Genomic DNA, 15,748 nt, shown 5'->3' with positions numbered 1-15,748 from the left:
TTATATTCCGTTGAATAATTATTCAAGTTATGCCATCATATGAAATTCTAGTTACTTACTAGAACATATACTATAATATGAATCCATCATGTGAAGTAGAAACTAATAGGATAATGCAAGCAAGTGAGATAAGTGATCAAATACTCTTCACATGATCTCTATGCCATTCATTCTACAATTAAAAATGCATATGCAAACAAAGGCCTTTCAGAGTTTCGCCATTATACTCGCTATAAGCTCAATCTTAAGTACATCAATCTCTTTGTCATTCAACCAAGTTAACTGGTACATTCGTGATCTTACCATTATATCCACTTGAATGACATCAAGTGAAATTGCTTATACAAGCTACTAATATCGAGCATGCATAGTAATCCGACAAGTGGCTATGTAACGAGAAATAATCATAAGTCTTCCATTACTGTTTAGAAATTCTATCATATCCGATATGATCTACTCATTAATGTATGTCTCAATGCCTTGAACTATACATATATTCACATGAATATGTACAAACTTCAACTCAGATGTCAAAAGAGACATAGAGGGAATTCACCCATTTCGTGAAGGTCAGACCCACCGATAAACGACGCCTTTTGTCGAGTTCACGTAGCTAAGCGATCCGGGTATTCCAGCTTCTCAGATTGACACTTCACTTCCGGTAAGGGCTCCCAATGCTTATCTTAAAACCAACTCAAATGTGTCCTGAAATGCATCACAATTGGGTTTTAAGCCCGCTGCGAATTAACAATAAAAACCGTATTGAAATTACGACTAAAAGTCTAATTTCGGCAATTTCCTCAATTATACTAAATTGTGGCTTAATTCCCTGTTTGGTGTTCAGTTTAATACCTCAAGTTTAGCCTCTAAAGGCTCTTTGATGTCAACCAAAGCTGATCCAAAGGTCGGTTGCGCTCTCGCTGCAAACAACACCAAAACGACATCAATAAGCTTATACACAAGCTACTATAGTCGAATCCTTGTGAAATTAGGTTTCTAACTAAAATTCCTGCTTACCTCAGGTTAGAACACCTTCTAAACCAGTCCCCAAGGTCACCAATTTAACTCAAATTAATTCGGAAACCTGCTGCGAACAAAGAATCCCAAACTACATCATAACTTCACTAATATCATCAATTTCATCATTAAAATGGAAAAAGAGGTTATTGTTTACCTCCGAGGCTTCAAATCTGACTTTGGGGTGAAGAATTACAGCAAAACCGTTCCTCAATTACTGCTCAAAACCATCTCAAACCAACAGGTAGCAAGAATAACGAATCAACATCGAAGACTATCACGAATCTCAAACTAGAGAGAAAAACTAGCTTGTTTACCTCACTAAACTTCAACTCAACTTCCCTGTGAGTTGGAGTTGCGAAAATACCTCCCCTGCGAGTCCTTTCCACCCACTCGTAGCTGCTCCAAAGTCCGCAAACCAGCTAGCGCGAAGAACGGCGAGAAATAAGCACAAATCGACGATTTCTACTCAAAGAGAGAGAAATCCTAGAGAGAGAAAATGAGGGAGGTGCAAAGGCACTTCTCTGAGCTCAGTATCATCCAAAGACCTCCAGGGGGCGTGCTCGGTAGATAAGGGTAGAGACAAGATGTGAAATTACCAAAACAGCCCTGCTACCACGTATCTGCCACTATGTATCGGTACACGTTGATGGCTGTACCGGTACACAATGCAGAATTTCGCCAGAAATGTACTTTCTTGCTTTTAGCCATTCCACCACTTCTCTAACTTGTCCAACAACTTGTCCAAGCCCTTTAGAATATGTAGGGTAGTCCCATTTACCATTTCCCATATTCAAACTTCGCAATTTATCAAATTCAGAGCGTTGCAATTGATAATGCATTTGCGATGCACTTTTCCATTTCCATTTACTTTCTCACTTCATTAACTTGTCAAAACCTTTCAAAGGTCTTTTAAAAATCGTGGACCAGTTCCAAAAGCCAATCCAACCCTCGAACTGGCCAATAGGCCCAAAATTCAGTATGTTACACCTAATGACAACCTCATTCCCATTCGATGTAGGACTATTGGGTGTCACAGGGCTAGGGTGCGCAGGACGTTAGCTTGGACTCCAATAGAGATCTTGAGATTTCGGAGGAGGTCGTGTGTGTCTAGTAACCTGTAAATATGAGGGGAAATCTTAAAGGAAGCACAACGACTCTGTATACCATACACCTGGATAGCATTAAAATGTACAAGAACTTGAAAAGTCACTATTGGTGGATCAGAATGTGTTACGCCCCGGGGTCCCTTTTTGATTTAAGAAGCAATGCGGAAGTGCCCAAATTTTTCTTTAAAAATCTTGATCCTAGAGTATGTAAGATCCGCCACAAATACAGGGAATCCACTGTTCACACGGACAGAGTCTCCCTTGTATTTGCACGGCGTCGCACAAGTACAATATACAACCACAACTGTATAAACATCTACATACATAAACCACATCACAGATTCCACTTATTTCATCATAGATAATAGTAATTTCATATCTATTAGTCTAAAATGTTTTCTACTCGAAAACTCATTTTGAAACACTAAGAGTCATGAAACCAATAAAAACCTTTTCAAAACCGTTTTCCGACACGAAAACCTTTTTCTTTAAAACACGCTACCACGAGGGGTAGAAAACTATTTTCATCTCATGAAAACCACCAGTTCTTTATTACATTCACAAAATCATACTTATCCAATTTACGTGAAACCAACTGAACCATAAATACTAAGTCAATTATTTTACGAGAGTCAAGATAAGTATTAAACCACAATGACGGGTCGGTAGTTCTATCGATCACTAAGCGCACGCCTCACGAACCATCCTCACATCGACCTGCGACATCACCTGAAAGGGAGTGGGGGGGTGAGAACATGTACACATGTCTCCCCTCCCAGTGGGTTCCACAAGCCGACGAGGGCCAGGGGTACTCACTAGTCAAGGAGGATAAACAAATGTATAGATAATGATAATACAGAAGCAATGATAACAAAGAAACGAGATATATATATATATATATATATATGAATCACTACCGCTACTGTATGCATGCATCAACTGGACGACAAGTCCAAAAGTAACATAATCAGAAACCTGCCATGTTGGTCCACACACCTCAGGCCTGTGCCACAATTGCTCTAATCTGTATATGACCCTCGCATAAGCACCCGGGTCTGAAAGCATATGACCCTCGCATAAAGCACCCGGGTCTCACGGGTTGGCACTCCTAACCACTTTTTCGGAAAAAAACAACCTCTTGCGATGGCCAAACTGCTGGTGTACGTGAAATGCGTACGAGCAGTGGCGATCAATGCTGATATTCTCAATAGCCAACCATCGGCAACTAGCTGATAATCCTACCCCTCATGGTATGTCGACCGTATAGGTCATCGAATCGTAAGGAACACAAGTACTGATTACTCAGGTCAACTAGGATAGAACAACTCAACATCCTTCCGAAGGTATGCAAGTACCGACCACTCAATGTCAACTAACATATATGCACAAGAACCGACCAATAGGTCATAAGGATGTCACGTCATGCATCGGTATAATCCAGAACTAGTCGTCAGCCTTTAGCTGACAATCATACCCCTTAGGGTATATCTACCGTGTAGGTCGCCAAGTAATCGAACCCACCAAGTAGGTAACAATATCAGATGCAGAGAACCGACCGAATAGGTCATAGTACGAGATATAAGAACCGACCGTCTAGGTCACATATATCACATGTAGTCATAAACTTGCTCTACTTCTACTCATGATGCTAGATTTGTAAATTAACCAAGTAGAGCGATGAGGAAATAATAAGGGTGCAAAGCTCAACATAATATATTCAAGGTAATAGTATGAGAAGGGTAGAAGGATGTCACCGAGAGTACACTATTGTACCGACTTCAGGTCGAAGTACCTACCTATACGTACGTAGCACTGGTCTCCCGACTACAGAAGAATATCAACCGGACCTACAAAGGGTCCACCGGGTTAGAATACAACCCATATATATAACACAATCCTAACACACAAACCCACCTGTAAACCCACGGGAATCGATTTCCCAAAACCGATTACCGTAATAGGCCGGAAGTCCTAAAAATCGCACCGGGACTTTGCCGGAACCCACGAACTGTCCCGGGACTCACGACTCGCGCCATGAGTCACCCGCTGCCACTAAACACAATAATTTGTGTGCCCTGGCAGTAAACACAAATCCTCACATCGAAACGATTATCGTCAGATAATCATTCCGATTCGGATTCCCGGAAGTGTCAATTTCGACACCGGAACCCACTGTCGCTCACTCCTCGTTTTCAAACCCTCAAAACAATGTGGGTGACCAGCCAATAAGGTTCAGCGACAACATAATTTACCGTGAGGCATCGTCGAAAGAATTCCGAACCGAAATTGCATTTCGTCGGAGGATTTCACCGAAAAACGCACCGAAAATCAACATTCGATTTTCTAAAAGGATTGGGACCTTGGACAACCAGTCCAGAGGTCGCACGTGCCTGTACACACTACCCACAGCAGACACGAAGTGTACATTTGCATTTAAGACCCTGCAATTACATAAAATCACATTATTTTATGTGATTTTTTGGATTTTACGGCCCGATAGCGCAAACCGAGGACTTTCGAGCCTTGTCGAGACACACACTGACGGCGGTGGTGGCTCGGGCGATGTAGGGGGGAGGCCAGGGCGCGCGTCTGCCGGTGACGGAAGGTGGCGGCGGCAGCGGGCAATGATGCGCTAGTCGCGCGGTTAATGGAGAGCCTGGCTCCAGCCGGGCCGGCAGAGGCCTCTAGCGGCAGGCGCGCCTGCGACAACCGGGTGCGGCCGACCTGGGAGGACCGACACTCATGCCGGCCGGCGGCGGGAGGCGGCGGTAGCGGCGCTGGGAGAGGGGCGGAGTCGGCAGACAATTGGCCTCGGGCTCATGAGGTAATAGTGGCCGGCGGTGGCCGAGGGAGCTCCAAGGCGACGGCGAAGGGTCTCCGGAGGCCGTAGGGAGGTGGTGCGGCCGGTCCCTGGCGACGGCAGCTCTTGGGCCATGAGCTAGCTTGGGCTCGACCCAAGCTGACCAATCTTGGCCGCAGGTTGCCCAGACGGCAATTGTGGCGCGCGTAAACCTTGGGGACGGTGCGGGGAGGTCGTCGGAGACTAGGGTTACGGCCAGGGAAGGGGCCGAGGTTGTGGATCACCCAGAGATGCTCTACAGCTGAGATGGTGGAGGAAAAGCAAACCCAACTTTTCTGGCAGCCGGAGTAGCTCGTCGGCGGCCGGGGTGTGAGCGCGGCTAGGGCAGGGGGGTGTTGGTGACGGCTAGGAGGCCAGCTAAGCTAGTTGGCTACTAGGGTTAGGGTTTCATGCATGAAACCCTAACACCTACTTATATACTAGGTGTCGTTTGCAGAGAAGTCCTCTAAAGCTGAATATTTTCAGCCTAACCCCCTAGTGTGCATGTTTTTTGCGCATAGGCACCTCGACGTTCGAAATCGCGCAAAACGGTACCTAAAATATTGGGCTTTTCGCAGATTTTCCATTTTGCCAATTTCGACCCCTGAGCGAACTTTTTGCGATTCCCGGAGATCCGTCCGTCAGATTTTCGTTCGGATTGCGCCAGCGCGTTCAGCATGACCGGGGCATTGAACTTACAATTTTGTTTCACTTGATATGATCGCCGATTTGCGATGAAATCCATCCCCTCTCCAATTTTCCAAAAACAACACCTAAATATATGTGTAAATCCAATAAATCTTCTTTCTCTCATAAATAGTGCTTCAAAATCCAAATCCGTCAGTGCCATTGGGTCCAGAATAGTCGAACCGTTGAAAACGAGCTATTGGATCACTATGAACGGAGTCCAATATGCACCAAAAGCCATCTCCACTGATTGGCTTATTTGGAAAACGGAAGTTACTATTCACTTTAAGTGATTAGTAAAGGTTGCGTAACTTCTCCATTCTAACTCGTTTTCTCCTGAAACTTGACGAGTGCTTATGTAATTAAATTACACATATAAACTTCGTCAACAAAGAGTTTAGCTACACTGCCAAATTCTTAGTCCTTACAAAATGAAAGGTGATATTGCGTGCTATGTGGCTTAATGCTTAGTGTACCACAAGTCAAGGCTTGCATAGACTTCCAGTAGGCAAGTTGCAAAGTCTACCAATTCCTATTTGAAAGTAGGAGAATATCGCCATGTACTTTGTCGTGGACTTGCCTCGATCGCATGTGGGTCATGATGTTATTTGGATGATTGTGGAACGACAGATAAAATCAGCTCATTTTCTACTGTTAGTTATCGGGAAAGACCCAAGGATCTATCTAGAATTTATCAAATACCTGCAGGAAGGTGAATAGGTACATAAGCCAAAAATACAAAACTCGATTCAACTAAAAAAAAATACAAAAAATAAAAATCAGCACACCAAGATTTATGTGAAGAAACTCTAACCAGGAGTAACAAAACCTGAGGGACCAACAAGTAATAATAATCCAGTAAGAAAAAAATAGATTACAAGGTCCTAACATTCTTTTCACTATCCTGACCTTGATAGGATCTTCATCTTGAAATATTTTAGTTTTTAATATTTATAATTTCTCTCAATTCTAATGAGTTCCAATAGCTTAAATAAATTCACTAATCACCGTTAATATTGTAAAAATTTATCGAGCATCATGGATTTAAACTTTGAGTCTTCAAGTTTTCATCTTAAACTTTTTGTAGGTTAAGCTTTTCAAGACTCCGATTCGATCTGAAATGATTCATCACAACTTGTCTCTAGTTGTCATTACTTGTCACTACTTATCGCCAAATATGCCAACACTAAAATCCGTAACATCTATTGATCTATGTAACTTGGTTGAGGGATAAATTGGCACGGATCTACATCAGTGAAGTTATGCGCCTCTATGAAGTGCTAGTATTAATTGTCTCAAAATAGAATTCTTGATTCGTGTCACAATTTTAGAAGAGTCTATACAAGGCTCTTGGGCTGCCCCTCGAGTTTAGCACACAGTATATCACTCAAAGTGATGGATAATCTAAGAGAATGAATCAGATTCTTTAAGATATGTTGCGGGTGTGTGTCATTGATTATGGGACCTATTGGAAACAATACTTGTCGATTGTGGAGTTTGTCTATAGCAACAACTTCCAAGTGAGCATCTAGATGGCACCTTATGAAGCGTTGTATGGGTAAAAGTCCTATCTCAACTGCGTTGGAGCGAGGTCGGTGAGAGATCTATTGTGGGCTCGAACATTGTACAAGAGGTCGAGGAAAAGGTGCGAATTGTGCATGAAAAGCTATTGACAGGCCAAAGTTACCAAAAAGGCTATTATGATAATCTCCAACGTGAGTTGAAGTTTAGCGTCGGCGGCCATATGTTCTTGAATGTCTGTCCAACGAGACGGGTGAAGTGTTTTGGCATGCGAGAAAAGTTAAGTCCTCGCTATATCTGACCATTTGAGGTGTTGGAGCAGATCGGCCATGTGGCGTATCTAGTTGTGCTACCCGTATATAAGTTCGGCAGAGCACACAACATGTTGCACATGTTATTACTCAACAAGTATGTACCCGATCCAACACACATAATTAGATACCCACCTTTGGAATTGTAGGAGGATTTGAGCTATAATGAATATTCGGTTAGCATCCTCGCTCGACAAAAAAAGATGTTCTGGAATGCTCCATTTCTTATATGAAAGTGTTGTGGAACAATCATGAGGAGCGCAATGCTATATGGGAGGTAGAGAGCACCATAAGGGAGCATTTTCCTCATCTATTTGGGGAGTCTACTTGAGGTATGAAATTTTAGTTTTGTGGACGAAACAATTTTTAAAAAGGGAGGGATGTAATGCATTGAACTTTAGTAGGGCAGATTAAGTCATATTAGACATGATTAAAATGGGTTTTAAGAGTCTTAGACCAAATTTGAATCGAATTGAAACCAGTTCGGATCAAACAGAGTTCCAAAAGAAAGAAAATCGAGTTCCATACCTTTTTGAACACCCAAAACTAGAATTCGGGCACCCAAAATGGTTTCGGATGCCTAATGTAATGATAGGAACAATCGGACCCTCTTTAACAGAACAATATTCGGGAGGAGGCCATTTTTGGGCACTCGACCTGCCCTGTCGGTGCACGAATCTTTGCGGACCTTACTCGACGGTGCCCGAAAACCTTCTCGACTCCCAATCCAAAAGTTGGAACATGAGGGACCTAACATTTGGGCGACTAACTAGCCCCGCGAGTGCCTGAAACACCTTCGGTGGTTCCCTACGGGTGTTCGCATGCCTTTCAAATGCTCAACATTAGAGCAGGGAGTCGCATGGCTTGTAAATAAACCAGCACTTGGATTCCTCCACGGGCACTCGAAACATGATTCCGACAGGCTAAATGGGCGGTCGGATTCTGGACCGGATGTATTTATGATACTATCGGGCGCCCAAAAGTTTGAGGAGCTTGAAACCTGGTGTAAGGACTTAGGTTTGTTTATCTGCAAATATAAACTGTTGGGGCTTTAAGTGCAACTGTAGCACTTCTATATATGGACTTTTCACAGCTAACCTGTGACACCCCGTGTTAGGAACCTGGACTCACCAACAGATCCGTTGTATACACAAGAAGCCTGTGCATGTGAAGCGTCTAAAACCTGCACAAGGATAAAAATCTACTACAATTATTACAACTAGTATATCAGAGTTGAAATAAACTAGAGAATAAAGAACTAAACCTTACTGTACATTTAACATAACTCCAAAATAATACAAGATCATCTTCCAGATAAAGAAATAAGTACAACCCAACTGGCTCTGTCAATCCTGTATGTACAGTATGTCTCACAAAAAACTAATTGCTGGGTCCTCCACTTGCACGGTCCATACGTAGGAGAGCTATCTAACCATTGACCCTCTTACCTCGATCAGGAAAGGTGACAACAGAGGGCTCTGTAAGAAAAGTTAACAATAGAGGGTGTGAGAACTACTATAATGAACAGTCCTCAATGGATATCGTCATTGATGACAACGATCTACCTACTAGGTCTATTATAGCTAGGCATAAGAAAAATTACAGAATGAAACCTGAATAAATAAATTACTACGGAAAATAATTACCACTACTATGCCTTTCTACTAAAACTATAAAAATGGATGCATTATGTGTGATACGTGTCAACTAGCTACAATACTACCGAAATAAACCCAATTAACTAACTAGCTCGAAAGTCCAGTTAAGCCCACACCTGCATCACGTCTGATCCCTACTAAAATTCTGTGGGTTGCAAATGTGAAAATAAGAATTCCAAATCAAGTCATCTCCTGATTGGCACTTGAGCGGAGCGACTCGATGGAGGATCAAGTTAACTAGGTCAAGCATACTATGCTACTGCAGGTTATAATCAATGCATATGACCAAATAGATTATAATATCTCTCAACAAAGGAACCTTGACACAATCCGATGTAAAAACACTATCTTGAATTGCTCTAACCCCATGACTAAAGCAATCAAAATGAGCCCACAATCTAATACTATCGAAGTTCCACCTTGCCCAACCGGGACATAGAAGGGTAATCAAACTGATGCCGTAAAGCTAATATACTAGATTCAGAATTCACATAGCAAATCCAAGTTGTATAGAAGCAAATAATGTAAATAGTAGATTCAAGCAGCTAGATAACCACTAGTATGGTTCGCAGGATCAAAACTAACATCAATTATACCACAAATATCCATATTTACCTAATATAATTAACTTACTGTCAAATCAATTCATTTATGTTGTAGTGAATATACGTGGATAGACACAATTAGGAAGTTTGAAGTGATCGACGATTACAAATCCAACTTAAATCCAGCTACGAGATAAAAACTGCTCCAAGGGAGTGAATCTCAGCAAAACTAGCAGAGATAAATGCTATCACTAGACAAAATCCAGCAATTCACCAAAACTACCGGTGTATTAACAAAAAAAGTTGAAACCATCTAAATTGCCGCACTTACCTGCACCTAGACATAATCCAGACACTCACGCATCAAACTTCAGCACCAACTCAAGTAGAAAAATCCAAGAAAACTCTAGTCCAAGTAGGAAAGATGCCGGAACAAAAATTAGAATTAAAAATTTAACGAAAATCCCATTCGGTACCAATTTTAGGTTCAAGTTTCAAATTCAGCCAACTAACCTTCCAATCTAGCTAGGAGCAGCTCCAATTCAACAAGGAGTGCAGGAATAACCAGCCAAGAATCGAATCACCAGTGGCTCAACTTGAAGAATCTGATAAGAAAATTAATGAAAATCTGACATGAATGCTACAATCCAGCTTAATACACCAAACTAAGCATTTAACCACCTATTAGCCTTAAATTTGGCAGTAAACATAGAATCTCTAGCTTCTCTGTAATATACCGAAACTTCGGTAGGTTATACCGAACTTCAGTCAAATTGACCGAAGTGCGGAGTGGGACAAGTTAGAAAGGTCCGGAAATCATTCCGAGTGTTTTGGAGGGTAGGTAATGGGTGTTGAGACCTTGGAGAGCAAGCTGGGAATTTTCGAAGCCATTTCGTGCTGGAAATGCTCTCAGGGTCCAGACCCTGTGCAAGGTCCGGACCCCGTACCCACAAAATTGTGGGTTTGTATGGTGTAGTAATTTGGTAAGGGGCTTATGTGTAATTGTTCGTGGGGGACCATATGTGAGGGTTTTTGGATACCCTAACCTCATTCCCTCACTTATGAACAAAGAGAAAAGCTTTCTTGTTCTCTCTCTAGAGCTCCTCTCACTTTTCTCTCTCTCCTTCTCTCTCCTTCTCTCACTAGGGTTGCTCCAAGTGGGGGCTTGGTGGAGAAGAAGGCTTCTTGGAGGGTGGAGTTAGCACTTGTGCAAGAAGTTGAGGAGAGAACTTGAACTCAAGGTGAGTTCTTATGGTATTAGCTAGGGCTTTGAGTTAATCACTTCTAGTAGTTGTGTTTAAAGGATACTATGATAGATTGGTTCATGAGTTTCCATGAATTAGTGAGTAATGGGCAATTATGGAAACCCTAAGGGTCAGTTTGGGGTTTCGCTAGTTATGAGATCCAACTAAGGTTTGATCTCTTGTAGCTCTACTCGGTGAAAAAACCGACGCATTGAGAGACTCGGTTTGAAGATCCGACAAGTCTACGCCAAGATATTGAAGAAAAATCCTATTTCGGCTTCGTTTGCCGAGGGTCGAGGGCAATTGGCGACCATAATTTCTGGAAATTGGATTCAAGCACCTTAGCAACCTTGCGAGGTGAGTGGTGCTATTCCAAATCATCGAACCTCCTTTTATGTCTACATGTCACCCATTGAGCATATATGTGTATGTATTAGGATTTATGCATTGTAGGGTTAATGAGACTGTATATGTGTATATATCCCTTGCATGCTTTAAGTTTAAAGATGCATATGAGTTGAGAATGAAATATTGAGCAATTGTGAACCCTATACAAGTATGAATTGAGATATGAACCTAGTTGAGGCAAAGAACATGGCGACATTGTAACAAGTGAGCGAAATAGCACCTTGTGGCATTAGTGAGTATAATGAATGCTAGAGAATAGAACACATAGTGTGTTGTGACATTGTGAACATGGCATCCTCTTAGTGAGCATAGCATCTTCAAAGTTGTGGATTGGATCATACTCACTTGTAAGTCTTGGCTTGAGGGCGGTCGCTCCCCCTCAAGCGATGAGCTCCGGAGTAGTCATCATTGGATTGAAGTTCCCCCCAGAGGACGGTCCCGTCGGGTTGTAGGAGTTTGTCCGGATAGTAGGGATTTGAATTGGTGAGTTGTTTTTGGTGGTGAAACCTACGGGTTAGCCTAGATAATTGGGTATTGGTAATGGAATTGGCATGCATCATGAGCATCTTATATTGATAGTATCTTGTTCAAGTATAATAGTTGCATTTGTTTAGCATGGTTACCTATCTATCTGCATTATTCATCTACTTATGCCTGATTTAGATCTAGTGGAAAAGTCGGCGGTGTCGGTAGCCAAACCGACTCGGAACTTTCTTGTAGTTCTCACCCCACTATTTTTACACAGCCGGGGTCGAGCGAGCCGATCGAGGATCGCGGTAAGGGTTTCACGCCTTAGACAGTGACCACCTGAGTATAGTTCACACCTGTTGTTATTATCTTTTGTATATGATGATTATAGTTGTATAAATGATGCATAAATGTAAAAGACTTATGTTTTGGATGATCATGTGATGTAAAAAAAAAAGAAAAAGAATGAATGTAGTTGTATTATGCTTGTATATGGTTAAAAGTAATCATGATACTTGTATGTATGTGATGTTAGTGTAGAACTTTCACTTTGGTTGTAGCTTGCCTTCGTGCAAGCCATGTATAATTATATTTTTCGCTTGCACAAAATTTATATACATATTGATATCGTGTTGAGCCTTGGGCGGACAGGAGAGGTGCTGTCCGTTTCGCGTCTGTTGACGTGCCTGAACCGACCAAATAGGCGGGCTCGGGGCGTGATAGATATAATAGTATCAAAGCTTGAAAAGTGAAAGCCTAGGATGGACCTAGAAACCCTTAGAATGGAAACTTTAGGGATCTAGGGAACGTGAGTGACGTGGAATTGATGTATAGCGAAAGCCTTGTGGATTGGGTTGGTGTTAATATGTCTCTAATGGTTATTAGGGACAAATTCAAGTTGATATTTGTTCTCTACTCCAAGTGTTATGTTGGGCGGCCGACAACATGATGCCTCGGAATGAGAATGAATTCACTTGTTTGCTTTCGCCTGATTAGGATTTGTTTGGGTATGTTGGTCAAGTAGCTAATGTAATTGCTATGTTTCAGGAAGCGATCGCTCGTGGTGGACCTCGAACAAGGTCAATGCCCGAGGGACCGAGTTCGGCTCCCGAGCAATCCGGAGCGAGTGGCGACGAGGAGCTCCGGGAGAAGGTGTCGGCACTTGTAAGTATAGTGCGACAGCAAGTGGAATCGGTGCAAAGCCAGGGGGAGCAAATTCAGCGGCTCCAGGAGGGCTTGGCGCAGCGGCAGGCGGCGACGGATCAAGTGGGCATCGAGTAAGCTGCGCCCCCTATCGTGATACCAAGTGCGGCTGAGAGCGTGGCCGCAGCGGCTATCCCAGTCGCGGCGGTGGCAGCCGGTTTAGGAACCTCAAATCCCGAGGGTGCGGCTATGGAGGCGGAGCGGGAGCGTGCACTTGCGGCTTTTGTGATGTTCAAGAAGTTCAACCTGCCCATGTTCGACGGGGAGAAAGTGGAGCCTTGGATGGTGGAGTCTTGGATTGACTCAATGGAAACACTTTTCGAGAATATATACACCTTGGAGAAAGATAAGGGGTATCTCACCACTCATTGTTTGGAGAAAGCGGCGAAGGTGTGGTGGAAAAGGGTAAAGCATGATCGATCTTCCGACCTTCCGCCTATACTTTGGGAGAAGTTTTGGAGGTTGATGTTTGCAAATTACTTCCTTGATTGTTAGAAGAGAAAGCTACAGGATAAGTTCCGAAAGATAAGATAGGGTGACCGCTCGATGGGAGAGTATGAGCGAGAGTTTTCCTACATTATTGATTGTGTCCTGGATTTGGTATGGGATGACAGGGATCGGGCCATTTGGTTCTTGCAGGACTTCAGCCGCAGATTTATAAGAAAGGGCAGATCCTTAAACTTACAACCTTTGCGGAGGATTTTGATCGGGCGTTGTGGGCGGAGCACGGTAGTGCCTATGAGCGTGGGGAGCGCGAGTCTATGGACAAGGACAAGGACAAGGACAAGGGAAAGGAGCGGGCTGCGGGCGGTGTTGGGGGTCGGCCGAATGCTAAGAAGCCTCCTCGGTATCCACGACAGCAGTCGAAGAATCGGAGGCCTACTCGATGCGTTATTTGCAGCGGTGATCATCGACCGCCGGTTTGCCCACAGCGCGATGGAAAGTGTTTCAAGTGTGGTCAAGCTGGACATGTTATCCGGGAGTGCCCGAGTTGGACATTGTCTGCCCAGACGACTGCATCAGTTCAGTATGCCCGGATTGCCACTTGCCATGTCGGCTGGATGCTCATCTGTACCGCGTCAGCCGGAGGGGTCCCGAGCTGCACCGAGTGGCCGGGTTTTCGCCGCTCAGGCTGAGGAGCCTGCCGTTCCAGATGATGTTGTGGCAAGTATTATTTTAATTAATGGCACTAGAGCTAGAACCTTATTTGATTCTGGTGCATCCCATTCATTCATTGGCGTGTCATTTGCTAGAACTCATGGTATCGAGGTGTTGGATAGTCCGGATTATTGGTGGGTTTATGCACCAGAACATACTTTTAGTGTCAAGGAAGAGTGCGTGGGTTGTCTAGTGCAGATTGGCGATTAGATTATGCCAGCGGACTTGCTTGTTTTGAACCAGATGTGGGGTTTCGATGTTATCCTTGGAATCGATTAGCTCTCAAAGTATTATGCAGTAACATATTGAAACCCGATAGCGATTATCGAACTTTACCCAAAATTGGGTTAAAGCGCCGAGAGAAATAGTTGGACAAGTTCCAATTAGCTTTCCAACTATGTTGGAAGGGTTAGAAATGAGTTGAAGAGAGGTTAGAAAGGTTTTAGCATCGACCGGCACGAAGTAGAGTCGAATCGGAGCCAAAATAGCATTCTGGAGCAAAGTGTACCAGTACAACGTTGATGGTTGTACCGGTACAGCAAGCAACCCGAGGAGTAGCTGCTCTCGGGTTTGAGCAAAACTGAATGTGTACCGGTACAAATTGAAAGTGTACCGGTACAAATGGTGCGAACGAAGAAAACTGCTCTCGGGTTTGGCCTATGCGCAGATGTGTACCGGTACAAAAACCCGTGTACCGGTACACTTTGGCTTTGGCAGCAGGGATTGATTTGTTGCAGAATAGAGTTTTTGGGGGGCTTAGTTGCAAATGTTACAATATGTTAATACCCCAACACTTCTTCTCTTCACAGCCAACAGCCCCAACTCTCTCCTTCTCTCATTCCTCTCTTTCTCTCTCTAGAGATCTTGCTCTAGGGCAAAGAGTTGGAGCAGAAAAAGACATTGAAGGAGATTTTGGTGGTCTAGAATGTCAAGAAGCTCTCCTACAAGGTGGAACTTGGGAGGAGCTTGGGCTAAGGTGAGTTTAGTGTAAAGCCCATCTAGGGTTTGGATTTCACCCTAGGTTTTGGGAGTTTTGAGTTTGTTTCTAACTTTAGAAACCCTTTCGAGGCTTGAACACCATGAAAACCATGGAAACTCAAGATCCTCTCATGGGGAACACCTAGGGTTTAAAGTAGATGCCCTACGAATGGTCCAAATGGCTTGAAAATGGTATTAGAGAGCTTCCTACATACTTCTAAGCTATCATTTGCTTAGATATAAGATCAATCTAGGAGAAAACCCTATATGACGTTGTTAGGGCATGAAAATTGGGGCTTTTGCCTCCGATCGTTTTCAAGATAAATTGACCTCTTGGAAACCTAATTGGAGGTATTCCCGACGCGTGGAACAACTCCGTTCGTCGAAATGAAAAGACTAGATATGAGTTTGTAGTATAAAGCCTAATTTGGCTTTAAAATTGTTGTAGATCGCCGTAGCACGCGGGATTGGAGTTCGTAGAGCACGAGAATCGAACTACAATCCTTCTACAATTATTCGAGGTGGGGGGGTGCACTCCGGAATCGCTGGATTCCCTTCTATGTCTATTTCACCTTTTTGTTGAGCATTATATCAATAGTCAT

At 43.3% G+C, this 15,748-nt stretch overlaps 1 long non-coding RNA gene across 1 annotated transcript; it reads right to left on the bottom strand.

Moving 5' to 3' along the window:
• On the bottom strand, nt 582-1,563 carry LOC109706714. Its single transcript, XR_002215300.1, has 4 exons — nt 1,335-1,563; nt 1,018-1,248; nt 853-920; nt 582-705 (listed from the first exon to the last, which is right to left on the bottom strand). It is a non-coding gene; the product is annotated as an uncharacterized LOC109706714 (long non-coding RNA).

The sequence above is a fragment of the Ananas comosus genome, linkage group 2 (assembly GCF_001540865.1).
Source record: "Ananas comosus cultivar F153 linkage group 2, ASM154086v1, whole genome shotgun sequence".
NCBI classification, from domain to species: domain Eukaryota; kingdom Viridiplantae; phylum Streptophyta; class Magnoliopsida; order Poales; family Bromeliaceae; genus Ananas; species Ananas comosus.
The sequence above is the reverse complement of the archived record's forward strand: the minus strand, read 5'-3'. Positions and strand labels throughout refer to the sequence as shown.